Source organism: Bidens hawaiensis, unplaced genomic scaffold, assembly GCF_021521415.1.
Source record: "Bidens hawaiensis isolate Kalapana, Puna unplaced genomic scaffold, B.hawaiensis_p1.1 tig00005061_1, whole genome shotgun sequence".
In the NCBI taxonomy this organism is placed as follows: Eukaryota; Viridiplantae; Streptophyta; class Magnoliopsida; order Asterales; family Asteraceae; genus Bidens; species Bidens hawaiensis.
In genome coordinates this window covers 837,717-856,424 of record NW_027491322.1, presented here as the reverse complement: position 1 = coordinate 856,424, position 18,708 = coordinate 837,717, and the positions used below count along the sequence as shown (strand labels likewise).

The following is an 18,708-nucleotide window of genomic DNA, read 5'->3' as shown; positions in this document are numbered from 1 at the left end:
TCATGTCCTAACACACCTTATAAAGTCTAGCGCTCCACCTAAACGCTTGCACACCTAGGAGCAACACTGGACTTGGGGGGCTTGTAGGGGTATGGTACTAAACCCGGTTTTACAACCCTAAATTTATTATGTTTGGCTTATTTTATTATATGGACTAATACAATGTTATTGGGCTGAGGGGGTTTTGTGGAGGTAACCCTAACTGAGCTAGGCCCATTAGGGTACCATGATGGTGGCCATGAGGCTCTCTATATAAGGAGGTCTCCACCTCCTTGTTAGGGGGTCATGCTCAATAAGAGCCACCACCCTATTTTTGTGTCTGTAAACAAGAGATCCTGAGGATTTCTTAGCAGTCACCTCCACACCCCCGAAAAGCCATTGCAGGTCTCAAGCAATTGAAGAAGAAGATCAAGTCGTGGTTCGTTTTCATCTCGAAAATCCGTGGGAACATCGTCATGGATCAGGTCAGATTCATTTCATGCTTCGACAGTAGTGGAGGTAATAAGGCACATGGATTGGATTATGGTGTTAAGGTTAGTACTAGGCAATGAAGTAATGACAATGGTTTATGCTTATGCACCACATGTGAGACAATGTAGGGGACCAGGAGAAGAAAGAGTTTTGGGATTACTTAGACGTAGTCTCGGGGACCATTACCTAGGGGGAGAAAATCTACATAGGAGGTGATTTTTACGATCACATTGGTAGAGATAACGATGGCTTTTATTTCGTACATGGGAGTTTTGGCTTTGGTGATAGGAACAAGGGTGGTAGGGATCTTCTAGCTTTTGTGGTAGCCCATGACCTAGGTATTATTAACTCGTTCTTCAACAAAAAGGAATCACATTTGATCAATTTTAGCAATAGGAGAGCTACATGGTAGATATAGGCATGAGAATGACCTGTCTAGGTGGGGTGGGGATTTATATTTAGGATTTGGTGGGGAAATTTAAATGCCAAGAAGATTATAGTCTTCCGAGACAAGATCATACCTACAACTTTGGTTGTACTAGATGGGGACTGAATCTGAATGTGGGTTGATATGGTGTCCACAATTACTCAAGTAGCAACGGGAGATAGAGGTTTGGGTACGTAAAGAGGTGACCATGACAACTCTATTCAGAGTAGTGGAAACCCTCACTGTCGAAGGGAGGAGGAGTAGAGGCATACCCAAAATAACTTGGGATGATTGATTTGCTAGATTTTTACCTTTCTTTGGACATAGTCAGGGATAGGACTTCATGAAGATGTAGGATAAGGGTTAAGGAGCTTCTCTAATATTGTTGGCCACCTTTGCATGTAAGTTTTCTATTGTCGTTGTCTTTCTATGACGTGATATTTGTTAATATTATTTTTTCTTACCTTATTTTGGTTTTTGGTAGTTTACTAGGTTACATTGCTAGTACTTTTCATGCAGATATCGTTTTGGTCGTTTATATTTATGCTAGATCTATCCACTATATGTTACCAGTATACTTTTCATGTTCACATACCAAGTTTAGAACTAAGGGTCTCCCTCGAAGTACTCTCTCTGTCCCTACAATAGAGGCATGACCTATCTACATTTCACCCTCCCTAGACACTACCAATTGTTTTGCTACGTGTGGGATTTTAACGGGTATGATTGTTATTAGTGATTTTATAAAGTAGCAATAGTTGCTAATAAAAAAGTTACGATTTTTGTTTTATTAAAATTATTTCGTAGTGATTGTTTACCTCGAGTTTGCTTTAACTTAGATTTTGCATGTTTTGATTGTCGTTGAAACGAGGTTGAGTTTAAAGTCATGTATGGTCACGGGATGAACCTGCAACTACGAACATGGAATGCGAATGGTGAGTAGGGAACACCATTTCGCCTCCTTCACATTGCACATTCGCATAGTGAACGTGATGGGCATACTCGATGCACATGAACTTTGAAGGTGTTTATTGGTTGAGTGGAATTATACTTATTAGTATATATTAAACACATTAAAAAGGAGTGAATGATAAATTGTGAATAAAACATAGATTGAGGGGTGTAGGTGAATGGCGGAGAAGATGATAGGTAACGCTGAGCTGAAAGCGAATGATGGAGGAGTATAAGACAACGGCGGATGTAGTGTAATAGGAGGGCTGGAGGGGTAGTCTCCGTTACCCCTCAACTTCTCGTCGGTAGTGGAAAAAAAAGGGATATGATATTTGTACACCTTTTGGTTATCCACACACCCTACATACGATCGTATAGGGGCTATACTATCGTATGGAACCTCATGTTAAAGGGTGTGTGGATTGGTCAAAGGTGTATGAATAATCAATGCCAAAAAAAATTTAGGTCGGTTTTCGTGTTCGTTACCCCTGAAAAAATTAATTTTACCCTTATACATTTTAAGCCCAACCAATTTAAAAATTCAACCCAACTAAAGCCCAAACAAAGGTGTAAAATCCAAACCAATAAAACTCATTAACCTTTAAAATAATATATGTTACACTTAAAACAAAATTGTCGGTTCTTAATTAATCAAAAACTACCACCACTGTGACCAGACACCACTGCACTGTTGCATGCTGCCCTTCTCCTCCTCTGGTCACCTGACCATGTGACCTCCACCACTTATTAAAGAAGATGAGGAGAGTGTGCAACAACGAACTAATGCGAAAAGTATTCTTAAGTATTTTAAGAGTCTTGATTTTGTGTTTTATATACACTTGTTAGATGATATTTTAAGTCTCACAAATGTTTTATTAAAACATCTTAAAAAAAATCAAGACTTGTTAGAGAGCGTCTAAGTTGATAAGTGGGACAAAACAAGCATTGAATAATCTAAGATAAAATGGGTTTGACAATATGTTGGCCAGAGTGACATTTTTTGTGAAAAAAAAAAACAAGATTAAGATGTTAGATATGATGGAAAGTTATGGTAATCAACGAAACCGAAAGAATATCATTACTAATCGACAGGTTAAAGTTTTTAATACCGTTTGGATATGCAATTGCAAGAACTTGAAAATAGATTTAGTAAGGTCTCAACTAGTTTGATAGAAAATATGTCCAGTTTAAATCCTTGTGATTCGTTTTCTGAGTTTGACATATCGAAGATAGTGGTATTTTCTTATATGTATCTGAATGACTTTAGTAATGAAGAAAGATAGTTTATTTATGGTAATCTTACGACATTTTATCACACTTTAAAGGAAGATGATAAATTTGCAAAATTGAGTGAAATGTGTGACCATGCTCGTGTAATGGTGGAAATCACGAAAACACGCCACTTTTCCTTTGGTTTATCGTATATTGAAGTTAGCGTTGGTTTTACTGTTTGCAACCGCAATCATTAAAAGATGTTTGCCTAAAATGAAGCTTATCAAGACGGATTTGCGCAATCGAATGGGTGATGAGTACTTGAACAATGCTTTAAATTGTACGGTTGGAAGAGAAACGCTTGATAAAGTAAAATAAGAGGATGTGACGGCTCTTTTTTAAGCTTTCAAAAATCGAAGCGAAAAAATATGCAGCCCATGTGTTTAAATTTATTTATCATCGTGTTTCTATTTTTATTTAGTTTACATTGTATGAATTCGATTAATTTTTTTTTGAGTGTTACCCCTAACTGCTTAAACTTGATCTTGAAAACATACGCATTCCAACTGATCATAAATTAACACGTATTGTAGGTCCTATGTAATGGATCTCACAACTTTATTCGGACCAATTCGTGTTGTTAGTTAGCGGAAATCACCAACAACATTCGGATCTTGGATTAGTTTTGCAAATATAAAGGAGAGAAAAAGAGAAGTTTTGTAGAAAAATGTTTTATTTCCAAGAGAGTGGTGTATTATGTGTGTGGAGAAATGGGTGAAAGTGGCTCTTTGATAGGGTCTTTATTTCACTAAGATTTACAAAATAAATGTACTGAGTACGTTATATACCCGACTGTAAGCAAACAGAAAGATATATACAATCCTAATGATAATATTGAATATTACCCCTACACGTATGATAAAATGTTTACATACTTTCTTACATAACAATATCATCCTACACGTTATAATTTATTTCATCGTATATATGCAATACCATTGATTATTCTCTTATTCCACAAGAAGACCCAAATAAGAAAGGAAGTTCATAAGATGCATACAAAACACCAAGAATCATTTAGGCACACGGAAATATATTGGTATGGGATTATGAGATTCCGGTGGTGCATCCCACACCGTAAAAGCACTTGCCGAGTTCATCCATGTATCGGTCATGTTTTTGTTTTGTCGATCCAATACGTCCTTTAAACTCTCGGTTGTGTTCACCCACTCCAACCCTTTTTTCGTGTACACTTCTTCGTTGAAGTCACTCGTGAAAAATCTATCTGCTTCGAGTCTCCTGGGAAATCAGTACATTAATTAATTACCTTGTTCGTAATTTTCAGTTTCAATTTTGCAATTGTTTGAAGTTGTACCTTGATGCCATGATGATGAATATTACAAAAGCTGTCTCGCTAATGGCAAAACCTTTGATCTTTTTCTCGGCCGCCATTCCCACCAAAAGATCGAGTTGCTCAACATCGTTGTTGTACACTTCACGCAATGTGTCGATTGCTTCTTTATCGTCGGTTAGATCTTCCCACTTTGAGATCGGGATCAAGAAAAGTGATCTACGGAACTCGTTGTACCTTGCTACATTCCTTTCCCTGTCCCTATAAACTGCATATATTATCATGTTTTTAAGTTAATGAATAGCACACATGAAAATATAACATTGTCTTTTGTTGGTTTAGTGTTGTTAGAATTGTGTCCTCCAAATGATAAGCAAGTTATATTAAAACTGACCAAATTTTTTTTCCTCATATATAGCACTCATTTTTTGTATAAGATTTTTATATGACATAAAATCACATAATCTGAACAGAATGTTTTTAGAGATTTAAAGATGATCAAATTGTGGTAGGAGTGGAAGAATCAAATGCGAATTCCGAATTCGCAGCCAAGCCACTTATGAAAAAAGAAAATTAGATGACATGCAGCGAAAGCTTCGGCTCATTTTTTGCACACTCGAGTAGTCCCTAGTCATAAGATTTATCTGTATGACCAAGTTTAGTGAGAGCAAGGCTAAACTTACTCTCAAGCGAGGGTAAGCCGACAAGATCCGGACGATCAGTGCGATCGACATTTTGAGGCACAACCACCCTAAGCAATTCAGGATAGTTCCATAGTTCAAGTGCCCCACATGCTTGATGTCCCGTTGATACCATTTGTGTTGTTAATCCGATTTTCTCTAACTCTTTCTCCCCTTTCCTACCAATCAAATTTATCATGTCAATCCTGTAGAATGCATCATGAACATACATACTTGAATAAAAATAAAAAATAAAAATAAGAAATAAAAAAAAAAAAAAAAATAAGTCCAACATATTCTAGAAAATTGGAGAACTTCAATTGCATTCTCTCTCTTTGATGCCCCAAAGCAGCAAAGCTTTGGCAAGGTACGTGAATGGCACCATAAAATAATATTTGAGTTGTGGTTTTATGATAAAACTTGGGTGATGTGGCAAGTGGGTGGCGGCATAGTGCCCCCTATTTGCCTAATAGGATATTACCAGGACATTAATTATATGGGTGAATAAAATCCCTACATCATTCTCGTGAAATTATGGGGCGTTATAAGGGCATTCATATTTTTACAATAAAGCATATATGTGTCTTGAAGTCTAATGATCAAATGAATATTTACACATATTTTTGACTAAAAATGGTGATGACGTTGCGCATAGCCGTCTCCGAGAATCGTTAAAAGTTTTTGGGTGGAAGGCAAAAAAATATGTGCCTTTAGGAAAAAAAGTTCACTGAACTTAAACAATTATATGCTTAAATAGGCTTATTTGTTATGATTTTGGTTGTGCAAACAATTTTTTTAAATAGAATTAGGTTTAAATAAGTTGAGTAATTGGGTTTAAACATTAAGAATGTATTTTTTCTATAAAAATATTTATATATAAAAAAACTAAAAATAAAATTCGGGGCTGCCAGGGTAATCGAACTGAAAAACCTTTAAAGACGGCTTTTACCCTTCGGATCAGCCTCAGTAACAGCAGGATCAACAAAATTGCGAGCAGAATCAGAAACGGGAAAAGTAAAATCAGCATCAACGTCAACAATCACAGGAGCAGGGTTAGAAGAAGGACCTTGACCAGTAGAAGACCCCAAGTACAAGCGTTTAGAGTTACGCAAACGACCCTTTAAGGAAGCATCAAAGAGTTCAGAAGCCAAATTCTTACGCTTGGGGTCTCTTGAACAACAGAAGTTGAAAATCCAGGGGCATTAGAATCTGGTGAGACAGCAACAGAGGGAGCAGCAACTTTGGAAGAGACACCAACAGAAACAGGAAGAGTAACAAACTCAGCACTTTTATCGAACGCTACCTCAAAATCTTCATCAAGTCCATTTATGAAATAACATAAAGATGGTTAAAAAAGGAGCAACAGAAAAGACAAAACCACCTTAAAAAGAAGTCATAAAGTCACCCACCTCGGTCCCCATCAAACATAGCCAGGCGCGTCAAAGGGTCAGGCCATATTTGACTAAGCCCCGCCAAATACAGTAAGGGCTCAGGGTAAGTCATGGCTTCTGTTTTGTTCTGAACTAACAAGTCGTAAAGCCAATCCTGATTGGTGGGAGGAATGGGGTAGGATCATCAATTTTGGAAGAAATGTGACGGCGACGGTAGGGCTAGGGGCAAAGGAAGTAGAAACAAAAAAAAACCATCTTTCCACTCCCGAGGATAAAAAACAGAAGGAATTTTAGAAACACAGGAAGGATATTTATCGCATGAACGGCGTTCAAAGGTAAACCAATCACCATCAGCCTCTAAGTGATAAAAGCGGCGAAACAAGGGCACCGTCGCAAACCTACCCAACGCCTGACAAGCAATTTCAAAATGTGTAACCGCAAAAACCCAAGGGATGAACTTGAGAAAAACACAAACGGTGGTGTTTTAAAGGGGCTAATTGAAACTCGGTCAAGGGATAGTAAGCATTCGAAAACTCAAGGTTTTTCACATAAAGGGCTATGAAACCAGGACGACTAATCGCCGTTTCACCAGGGCTCGGTAGAGTAGGTGAAAGAGAGAGGGGAATGTGATATCTTGAACACAAAGAAGCCATTTTTACTGAGGACATGGAAGAAGTAATGGTCGACAGGCCATCACGACTCATGACGAAAGAAGAAATGGATAACAACAAACTTGTAAGAGAGGAGGAAGAAGGTTTAGCCGTAGTGATTAAAGCGCCAAGAGGAGAAGAAAGTAATAATGAAAGAGTAATGGTGAAAAGACAAGGGAGAGGTGAAATGATGGTGTTATGAGGAAGCAAAAAACCGTCAAATCAAGAGAGGAAGAGACAAAGAAGAAATGGGCCGAAAAATCAAGTAGTGGGCCGAAGAAATATGAAGAAAACAAGCCCCAAAAGATAAACCAAAAAACCAAATCACATGCAATGGGCCAAGAACCAAGTGGAAAGTAAAAAACACCCGGGGTGGAAATAGCAATTGAGTCTATTATCCTTGTCATAAATAACAAGGACAATAGACTGGGAGTCTTGAAGAGCCTACCCATGAGACGGGCCTCACAAGTACGCTATGGCCCCAGCAAAGGCAATAAAGAGCCCAAGACTTGGAGCCCAATAAGGAGAACATTCTAGAATGGTATTTGGAGGGAAATGGATTTGGAGGGAAATGACTTATTGTGCAACTGATCCGGTTGCTGGCCCAAGGTATGGCCGTTGCAAGACAAGGAGCTTGGACCAGGGGATAAAGATCTAAGAGTCCATAGAACCGGAGGAAGGTAGAATAGGCCGATGGACATGTGTAAAACGGATGTAACTGCTAGATATTGTATCTAATTCCTCCCCTCTATATAAGGGAAGGGGAACATTGTAATAAAGGATATATAAAACGTTCTAATACTCACAAGCACAACATTGATCACCGTTCTCTCTGAATCTTGTTAGGAACATTGCCCCTGGTGGGAATAGGTTCCAACAATAAGCTTTGTTGCCACCTCCATAGGGTTTGGCTTCAATAGTTATAAAGAAAACCAAGACTTTAATAAGTAATAACAAGAGGTCCATATTACCAGTTACTAGCAAGAAGAAGAATTTGATTCACGGGATTATTCTTTCTGTGTGGTGGATCATTTGGCTGACGCGGAACGAAGTTGTCTTCTCTACTGAAGATAGAAGAAACGACCTATTTTTTTTATTCTCTTCTTAATTATTTGTTTTCGTGGATCATAAATAGAGAGAGTAAAAGTATTGTTGGTTGGATCCAGGGTCGGCTCTAAGAACTCACATGCCCCGACCGAGCCGAAAAAAATATGCCTCTTAAACCTTAGTGTACTAAGTAATGTAAACACATTTTTATACGCCGATTAAAGTTATAGTGATAATCATACCAATTAGCAAAATCATGATATTAGAATGAGTTTATGACATACTGAATAGGCTAATAGCCAACTAAGGGCTTGCGAAGCTCTTCTAACATTCTTGATAACAATTTGGTGAATCAATTATTCATAGTTTATACTCTCTAATGTTCTTTTTTCGATAGCTATAATCGCCAACCAGCTAAGTCTTTGTTAGGGCGTTGTGGATCATAAATAAGATTTCAATAACTATAATTTCCAAAAACTCATTTATGTAGATGCTACCGTGACTGCTATTGTTCGAAGTAGACTTTGATGTTATCCCGCATATACTTTTCATTTATTTAACTTATATTGATTAATTAAAAGTACTTGACCTTTTTTAAGTAAAAGGCGTATTTTGTTGTATTTAAACAATTTAATTTTTAAATTGGTTTCATTGGTTATGATTTAGGTTATGTGAAAAACTTTTGTATAAAAAATAGGCTTAAGCATGTCTCAGATGAGACTAGAACCCCAACATTTTGGTTGAGAGACATACCCTTTGCCACTAGACCAAACTATTTGTTATATAATTGAATTTAAACATTAGATATACATATCGTTTTTCATAAAAATACATTTAATTTTAAAAAAAAAATTGAGCCTACCGAATTATCGGGCCGGGGGTGTCGACCACCCAGCCCTCCCCTAGGGCCGGCCATGGTGGCAACCGGGTGGCGCCCCCCTATAATAGGATAGTAGACTATACGTAGTGGATTAGTATGAGGGCTCCAAGCATATTATGTGGCTGCCATTCCCTCCGTTAAAACCATTACGTGACTATCAAATATGGTGTCTTTGACTTTGCCCCTTAACGGGCTCCATAATGGATAGGAATTATGCTTTTTAATTCATTAATCTCTTCATTGCTTAATTAATTAAATAATTTGGGCACTCGGAAATAATAATAATAATAATAATAATAATAATAATAATAAACTTCAATTTTTACAATATATAAACTAAGAATTTCAACTATTTTCACCACACAAAATCCATATTTTCTATATCATATCGCTAAGCCTTAAAAATGGTTCAATTACGTATCCAATGATTCTTTTTCCGAGGTGGATGAGAGGGTGAAAATCACGACCTGAACCTTTTAGATGACGACGACCAGTAGAATCATTGATGAAATATTATTTTATTGAAAAACCTTTGTATGATCATGATAAGTTCTGACATCGTTTTCACGTGAGCCGCCACCTATTTTTACGAATTGTCAGTGATTTAGAGCGCTTGACAAGAATATATATAATATGATCTTGGATGTTTTGAGTTAAAATGATTTGCCATGAATATGATGATGGCATCCAACATGTGCTTACACTATTATCTGTCGAAGAGAAACGAGTAAACATACTGAAAATAGAATATAGGGTCACTCATGAAAATCTTCTAGCGGACTTCGTAGAACACTTATGGAACTATAGCAAAATTGACGATGAGGAGAACGGCGATTATTACAATTAAACAATTGTACCAAATATCGTGTCAATGCTTAGTCTTTTTTTTTTCAATCAAAAGATTGTTTTAGTATCTTCTTTTTATTTCAAGTATCCTTTATTTTTTTTCTTATTTCAACTATCGTTTTTTTTGTGCGCTTATAACTTTTATTTTAATAAAACATTATAGTAATTTATTTTATTTTTTATTATTTACATTATTATGTTATTGAATAGTTAAATATTGAGATAATAAAAAAAATGATCAAGTAATAATTGTAATTAGTTAAGGGTTTTTTTTACATATATCCCCTTTCTAACTTCCATTATTACATATATCCCTAAAGCTAAACATTTATTTACATATTTCTCCTTCTTATATGCAATTAACCTTTTACCTTTTTCAATTCACAATAACTAATGAAAAGCCCAAACATCTGACAGAAACAACGGCATCGGCTTCCATTCATCCCGCGTTCCATCGCTCAGTAACTTACAAACATCGATGCCTTCCATTTTTCTGGCGTTGGATCGCAGTAACGTTCAAACGTCAGTTTCTTTTTCTTTCGATTTTTTGTCTAGTATGTCTACTTTTCCTAATGATTTTTTATGGAAACTGCAAGTTTATCTTGTTATAATCTGCATTTGGGTTCAAATTTGGGATATATGTAATTGTTACTATTAAAATGGGGATGTATGTAAATTAGTTTATTAAAGGTAAAATGGTCATTTAGTAAGCTAATTTTAATGAAATAGTGAGATATGTGATATATATGGTTTATAGAGGAGAAATATGTAATTAAAGGTTTAGCATTGGAAAATATGTAATAAGAAAAGTTAGGGAGGGGATATATATAAATGTCCCTTAGTTAAAACCATTACATTTGATTTAAAAGGGGCTTTAAGGAGTTCATTTTTACCCATATGAAGCCTAGGTGGCATTTTAACCAAACAACCACTACAAATAGTCTATATTATAATATAGGGCCATTAATTATATGGGATAAAATCCCTACATCATTCTCGCGATATTATGAGGCGTTATAAGAACATGCGTGTTTTTACAATAAAACATATATGTGTCTTGAAGTCTAATGATTGAATAGATATTTACACATATTTTTGACTAAAAAAGGTGATGATATTGCGCATAGCCATCTTCGAGAATCGTTAAAAGTTTTTGGGTGGAAGGTGAAAAAATTTGGGCCTTTAGTAAAAGAAAAATTATTGAGCTTAAACAATTATATGTTTAAATAGGCTTATTTGTTATGATTTGGCCAGATTGTGCAAACAATTTTTTTTAACAGAAATATGCTTAAATAAGTTGAATAATCGGGCTAAGAACCGTCGATGGCCTAAGTTTAAACATTCAGTTGTCATTAATAATGATAAATTATGGGTAATGACTCACATTACTTGCTTACCATAAATACATTGCACTAAAAAACAATATTACTAATATTGATAAAAGTCTTTTGGTACGGTTTGTTTCCGAAAGTATCAGACATGTAGGCTTTGTAAAGCATTTTAGGATAAGAATCACTGTTCTTAATCAAAAAGACCAAGCAGGATCTCATTGTCTATGGGGTCTCCTAGCTCGACAACGTCTAAACGGTCCCTCTCCGATGAAAACCCTTCGAAATTCTTGAAACGCAACCCAACTTGACCATCAATTTCTATTTCCTTCACCGGGTTATCAAATAACTCGTCCAAATACTCGTTAATCTTTTCAGCAGATAATGTCGATGACAAGCGTAAGTCTGGAGAGAGATTAAAGGCATTGCTTATACCATCCATACTTGATGATGTTATCATGTTATGAGCTTCACAAGTTGTAATGTGTGAGCTCAAGTTTAAACCTTTGGAAATGGTACGCAGTTGAGGCTTAATAACTCTGGTCGTGGTATGCTTTAATGGTTCATTATCTTTAAGTTGTTCCTTTTGTTGTTGGAGACGTGATTTAAGATGCGTGTTCCAGTAGTTTTTTATGTCGTTAGCGGTTCTTCCTGGTATTCTCCCGGCAATTAATGACCATCTAAAGTTAAAAACCATATTAGTCTCATACATTAATATAAGTTGAAATCAAATGCTAAGATGTCTTTTATAAATTAATTTTTTACGCACCTATTTCCTAGAAGCTTATGAAGTCTAAGCATGAGATCAACTTCATCTTCGCCAAAATCTCTCTTTTTATATTTGGTCTTAGATAATTCACCCATCGCAGCCTACAACTCTTTCTGCATCGGTTTAAGCCAACGAAACACAGAAAAAAAAATGATTTCTTTTCTCACTTTAATACCACAAGTAACGAGAATTACACTTTGAACACAAGTTTGTTTAATTAACCTGCTCTGAGAGGAATAAGGTGCCATTTGCCTTCGCCAAATTTCTAGATACAATTCTTGAGAAGCGTATCTTCTTCGGCGGTCCATGCACCTTTTCGCAGTAACGAATTCACCATTCTTTTGTTCTTTATACTTAAGTAACCAAAGCGCTCTGTGCTTCTTTTCAATTAAGTTTTGCATAACACAAATCTGAATGTCCCTTTATAGAGATGTTGAAGTGCCTGTGTGATGTGTCACTACATTCCTCCACACACACACACACACACATATATATATATATATATCACTTACGTGCATGCTCATGTTTCCACAAAATATAAAGTTAACTCTAAAATATATATAATCTGATTAACATACATACACACCATTGAAAGTTAAATAATATACTCATCAAGTGAAGCAATCAAATTAACACACATGATATATTATACCAATCCAAGTCTTAAACCCAAGGATGGAGGAATGCACATATATTCTCCATAAGAGATTAAATCGCAAAGCCAAATGGGTGTTTATGTTATATAGTTCACTAAGGAAATCTTCATCGGCCGCATTGTTGTTTTAAGGCTCGGGTACCCTGCCTTCGTCCTTTATGATTATATTGTGTAAAATGATACAAGCGTACATGGTCTTTCTTATATTTCTAGGACGCTTTGCAGGGCTCTCTCCGAAAACCCCTAAAAATTTTGGGACCTGGGACGCATAAAAAAACGGCCCCTAAAATCACGTTCTTAATTATGTAATAAATAATTTTACAATTTTACCAATAAGGTTGTCTTTTAAAAGCTCAAAACAAACAAATAATAATAAAATGTTACGAAAATGGCATATAAAATGAAAATTTTTTTCTATAAAAAAGAGATCTAATTGTGAGAATCGAACCCATGACCTTTGTTTCCATAGTTTAAAACACTTTCCATTCAACCAAAGAGTCATCTTGTTTATTTTTTTGTTAAAACAAAATTATATATAAAATATAAATTTTATATTTTAACGATTATGGGCCTCTCAGGAGAGCGGGCCCGAGTCCGTTGACCTCCTCGCCTTCCCCTTCGGCCGGGCCTGATGCTTTGCCCGTCTTGAAAATTGAAATATTCCCCATTTTGCTTTTAGAACACCAAAAGCCCTTTTAACGTCTTTTCTTGCCGCTTTTGGTGCCTTTGCAAATTTTTTTCCGGATCAGAAAACGTAGTGATTTTACGAACACCACCCAAGCGGGGTATATACCGTCTGCAAGATAACAACCTAAATTAAATGGTTCTTGTTCACATCAAACAGACACCTAGGTGTCGGTGTATGCATTTGCTCGTTGAATAACAACGATTGGTATAGGATGTTTAGATCATTATTCGACCCCGCGACACCAAAAAAAGCATGTCATATCCTTAAATCTTGCAAGGCAATCGCTTCAAGAGCTGCACTGGATACTTAAGATCTCCTAGCATGAATTGCTCTCGTTACTCTGTTAGACAACTCTGCCAATGCCAGTTTGTATAATCCATGCTTCTTATCATTCTATGGATGTATTGGTTGGATAACACAAATATTCTTCTCCGTATAAATAAATAAATAATACCATAATGAAAGTATTGTAAAGTCCCATGTGATGTTCTTTCAGCCTTTCAGGCATACATAGTACCTCATCGTAAGCATCAGCAACAATCCCATATGTTAACTGGCAAACTACGGAGGAGCACTTTTGAATTGGCGAAGCCCCCTTTTGCACCTACCATCATAATGTTACTGAAAAAACTAGAAGTTTGCCTTCAGATTGACCACAATTCATAAAAATAGTTTCTGTGACATCCGAAACCTACACATGAAAATTTGTGTGTTAAATTTTGGGATCTTGAACAAAATAATCTCTCATTAGTAGTTCCTTGGCAGCTTCGCAATCTCTCTTTACTATAAACTCTTGATTCTTTTGAAAAACGACTTGCAGTTTGTGCTACTAGAACAAGAAATTCTACTGCTTCTTAATCATCATCATCATCGCTATTGGGTGACGAGCTAGACGACATGTTCTAAAAAATAATTGTATGATATATAACGTTCAAATCTTTGAATAAAAACAATTTACAGAAAATACACATTGCACAACAATCAATCCGTTTAGGTAGCACAACTCGCAACAAATCCATTACCACCCGCGGATACCCACCTAAAAACAAGTATATCGACCTCGTATTTTGCATATTTCCTGCCCGTTTAAAAATATCACATAGAACATCCCTAACCAAATCGTGTATGTCCTTCAACCTAAGTAACTCCTTGCAATGAACTGTTGCTCGCCAAAAGAATCAAAATAAAACTTGCAGCAAACAGGACTAGTGCTCATTAACTAGAAACAAAGGGATCATTAACCAAGCATTACATGGATTATAAAGCTAGCTATTTCAATATAATATAAAACTAATAGTTATCTCTATTAAGGTTGTGCAACAGTTCGGAACCGCGAGAACTAAACTAGAACCGGAACCGTTAAATGCTAAATATAAGAATCGGAACCTGGCCGTATTTTAACGGTTCTCGTTCGGTTCGGAACCAAGTTAAACAGTTCTTGCAAGAACCAATTTTAAATTAAAATTCTAAATATGAAATATTAGAAGGTGCAAGAAACAAGCAACATGCCATAAAATAAAACATTATCATATCAACATATTATATATTAATGAAGGAGATTGAGAATAGATTAAAATGGCTCAAAATATTTCATAAAATAATTATTTTTTAAAACAAATTTAGGGTCGTGGAAGACGATTATCGTTTATGATATTGTAAGGGATTAAATGTAACCGGGAAAGTAATAACGTGGATGGTCGCTCGTATATGGAAGTATGAAAGCCTACTAAATAAGTAAGATTTTAAATATAATCTTCAAAGTTTAAACCTAACCTGGTTCTAGCGGTTCTATAACTAGAACCCTCGGTTCTAACCGGAACCGAACCGGAAACCGTTTTCACCCAAATTTAAGAACCGGAACTGATATACAATAATACGGTTCAGATCTAGCGGTTCGGTTCCGGTTCCCCGGTTCTCGCGATTCAGAACCGCGAGTTGCTCACCCCCACCATAGATAAACACGTACTAACAACATGATAGTGCAACATCTAAATCCAGAAAAGATCTTAGATCTTAATCCAAAACATTTTTAAATCCAAATTGATGTCATACTCTATATCTAATAATTTTTAAGAACAGTATATTATGTATTGATGCCCGATGGTTTAATATAATAACTAACATATTCTTCTTTTTCTTTTTTAACTCCAAACGAATCCTCTAAATATGCTACTCGCTAAATTCATTACATAGCTTACACTCGCCTTTCGATACGGAAAAAACTCTTACCTAAGGCCAATGCTCGTGAACACTTGACTTGTCCAAAGACACAACAATGTGGTGAGATAAAAGCCGTTTAGTTTAAGGATATCCAACTAGTGAACGTCACATACTCGTGTAGCCTCCCATCATCACCCTGTGTCGCCGAAATTAAATGACAGGTGCATAAATCCAACCTGAGTCACATGAAACACTAAGTCTCTCCCTTACAACTCCACCATCAGTTCATTGGCAACTAAAACAATATAAATTAACTAACATCTGTTTTTGGAATGACTTGTTTTTTCTTTTTTTTCTTTTAAGGCTAAGTGAGACCGGTGTTTTAAGCCTTCGTATTTTAAAGCCTTCAAAATTATTGTTCCTATTATTCATTTTCATGGTTTTAACCCTCCAAATTTTAATGCCTCTGTAAAAGGTCTTAATTTTAATATTTGCTTTAGGTTTCGAAAAACGTTCAGCCAGCCCCGACAAAGACTCTACAGCCAAATTACAAATAGTTCCCAAATAACACTAAAATACAAAACAGTAAAACCGATACTAACCGGGCTAAATACAAAACAACAAAAAAATACAACTTGTTATGCCAAAAGCGATTAATATTTGAGCCCACGTCCTATTTGTTTTTACTTAATAATTTAATATGACACAGAGTGGTAGGTATACATCCTCAGTACTCTTTAAAACTAGCCAGTACTGCAGGTTTTGGTAGCGTCACTTAATAGTATATATTTTAGAAATTCTCAAAATAAGCATTTATGAAAACAAATTTTTAGTTTTATGTATCATTTGTAAAAAATTCTATAAATAGGTATTATAAACTAGTCGTGACGAGTGTTTGTAAAACCAATTAAAAGTTGCCACGTGTCCTTAAACTAACCGAAACAAGCACGTTCACTAATCATTTACTCGTCGCGACTAAATAAGTTTCATGCCTTGTAATCAACGCCTACGAGTTATTTATAAATCCTTTAGTCGTGACGACTAGTTTACCAGGTTTACATTCCCTACACGAGTAGTTTATTACGTAAGCACGTTCACTAATCATTTACTCGTCACGACTAAATAAGTTTCATGCCTCGTAATCAACGCCTACGAGTTATTTATAAATCCTTTAGTCGCGATGACTAGTTTACCAGGTTTACATTCCCTACACGAGTAGTTTATTACGTAATTAACTTGTCGCGACTAGTTTAACCTTATAATCTATTCGTCACGCCTAGTTTAACCTTATAATATACTCGTCGCGACTAAAGGACTTATGAATTACTCGTGGGCGTTGATTACGAGGCATGAAACTTATTTAGTCGTGGCGAGTAATTGATTAGTGAACATGCTCGTTACGGTTAGTTTAAGGACACGTGGCAAGTTCGAATTGGTTTCTACAAACTACCCGTCACGACTAGTTTATAATACACATTTTTGGAATTTTTTGCAAATGATACCTAAAACTAGAATTTTGTTTTCATAAATGCTTATTTTGAGAATTTTCCCCGTATATTTATAGCTTCCAAAGTGCACACCGGTCAAAGTATCAAACAAAAACATTTATCAACTGTTATCAAGATATATGAGTCCATTTGTAGGTCCTCTAGATGGATCTCAAGACTTGACTCAGATCAATCCGTGTTGTTGGTTAGCGGAAATCACCAACGACACTCGGATCTTAGTTTGTTATTACAAAAGAGAGAAAACGAGAGGAGAGGTTTTTGGAGAGAGAGAAACTTTATTTTCTTGAAGTAGTGAAGAGTTGTTGTGGGGAAATGGGTTAAGTGGCCTTTATATAGGGTCCCCATTTCTTCAAAGTTTACACAATAAACTTACAAAATAAACGTACCGAGTACGTACTACACCGACTAAAGCAAAATAAAACGACATATACAATCCTAAAAACAATATATAATATTGGCCCTACAATCTCCCTCTAGGATTGAGTATGTCGTGGAACCTTCGTCAAGTTCTTTACTTCGTCTTTATTTCTTGAAACTTAGTACTTGTCTTGATCCAAGATCTTGAACCAGATTGGATCTTGAACAGTTCTTTATTTTCCAGTTCTTATCTTATTTTCTGGGAAGGATCGGCAACAGCAAATTTTAGAAACATCAGATGCAGGAGGCTCAACATCTAATTTTCTTTTGTTGACTTTCTTGAGCCGACTGGTTTCTTTCCTTGTCTTCAGATACAATCAGTTTCTTTTTAGGTTCAACCACCAACTTTCACGTTCTCGTTTTCTTTTAAGTGCTTCAACATCTGCAACTCCAAGCAGACTTGATCTTGATCTACCTGTCCATGTATAACTGCACAAAACTTAGAACGAATAAGATTCGTTCACAGACCCTCTCGAGGGTCAAAAAAGAATTTGTTCACAGACCCTCCCAATTTCAGTCTCTCAACTTGTAAATGATTTGTTTAAGTCCCAGATTTCTAACGAACTTTGCATGAACGACCTTGACAACAAAACACATGATATTGAATGAAACAAAGTTTAACAAAATATGTACGAACATAATAAAAGTTTAAAATCTTTTTGGCATTTTCATATATTTTAAAAATAACGAAAATATACATAACATTTTGAAGTTGAAACTAAAATAAAACAAAATCAAAATAAACAATAAAATATAGGAGTAAAGATGAAATTAATATTATATATCAATAATATTTACATAATTTTCTAACGATTTTAATATTTTTGTGAGAAAGATCACAACATGGAATTATATTGATTTGCAAAGCCCTAGATCGCGTTTCCATTTTGATATTATTATGTCACAATTTCATCACCGACTGTAGATATCGTCCATTTGTTTAACTTGACAAATGTTTTGATGCCAAAGTGATAAGTTTAAAGTACAATTAGGCACGGTGCTTATGTGGTCCCTACTTAATCAGACATGTTACTGATTCCATCATATCTCGGGCTTACTTTGTGTTGACATATCACCTCAACTTGACTTAAACCTTTCTTAGTTGATCACAGTACTCTTATTAACATACTTGACAATTTGTACATTGTACACTTGATACTTGGTGCTTTGCACACTTGACTCGATCTAGAAAAGTTAAAATAAAGCAGAAGATTCAGGGCCTTAACAATCAGATCTTGTATGACTACAAACAGAGAAAGTCCAAGGCTTGAATCAAA

At 35.7% G+C, this 18,708-nt stretch overlaps 2 pseudogenes across 1 annotated transcript; both read right to left on the bottom strand.

Moving 5' to 3' along the window:
• Positions 1–4,134: 4,134 nt before the first annotated feature.
• LOC143628679 (alpha-dioxygenase PIOX pseudogene) lies at positions 4,135–5,324 on the bottom strand (annotated as a pseudogene). The gene is made up of 3 exons (XR_013152797.1): positions 5,096–5,324; positions 4,437–4,680; positions 4,135–4,360 (listed from the first exon to the last, which is right to left on the bottom strand). The product of XR_013152797.1 is annotated as an alpha-dioxygenase PIOX pseudogene (transcript).
• Positions 5,325–11,427: 6,103 nt separating this feature from the next.
• On the bottom strand, positions 11,428–12,340 carry LOC143628678 (transcription factor MYB1 pseudogene; annotated as a pseudogene).
• Positions 12,341–18,708: the final 6,368 nt, after the last annotated feature.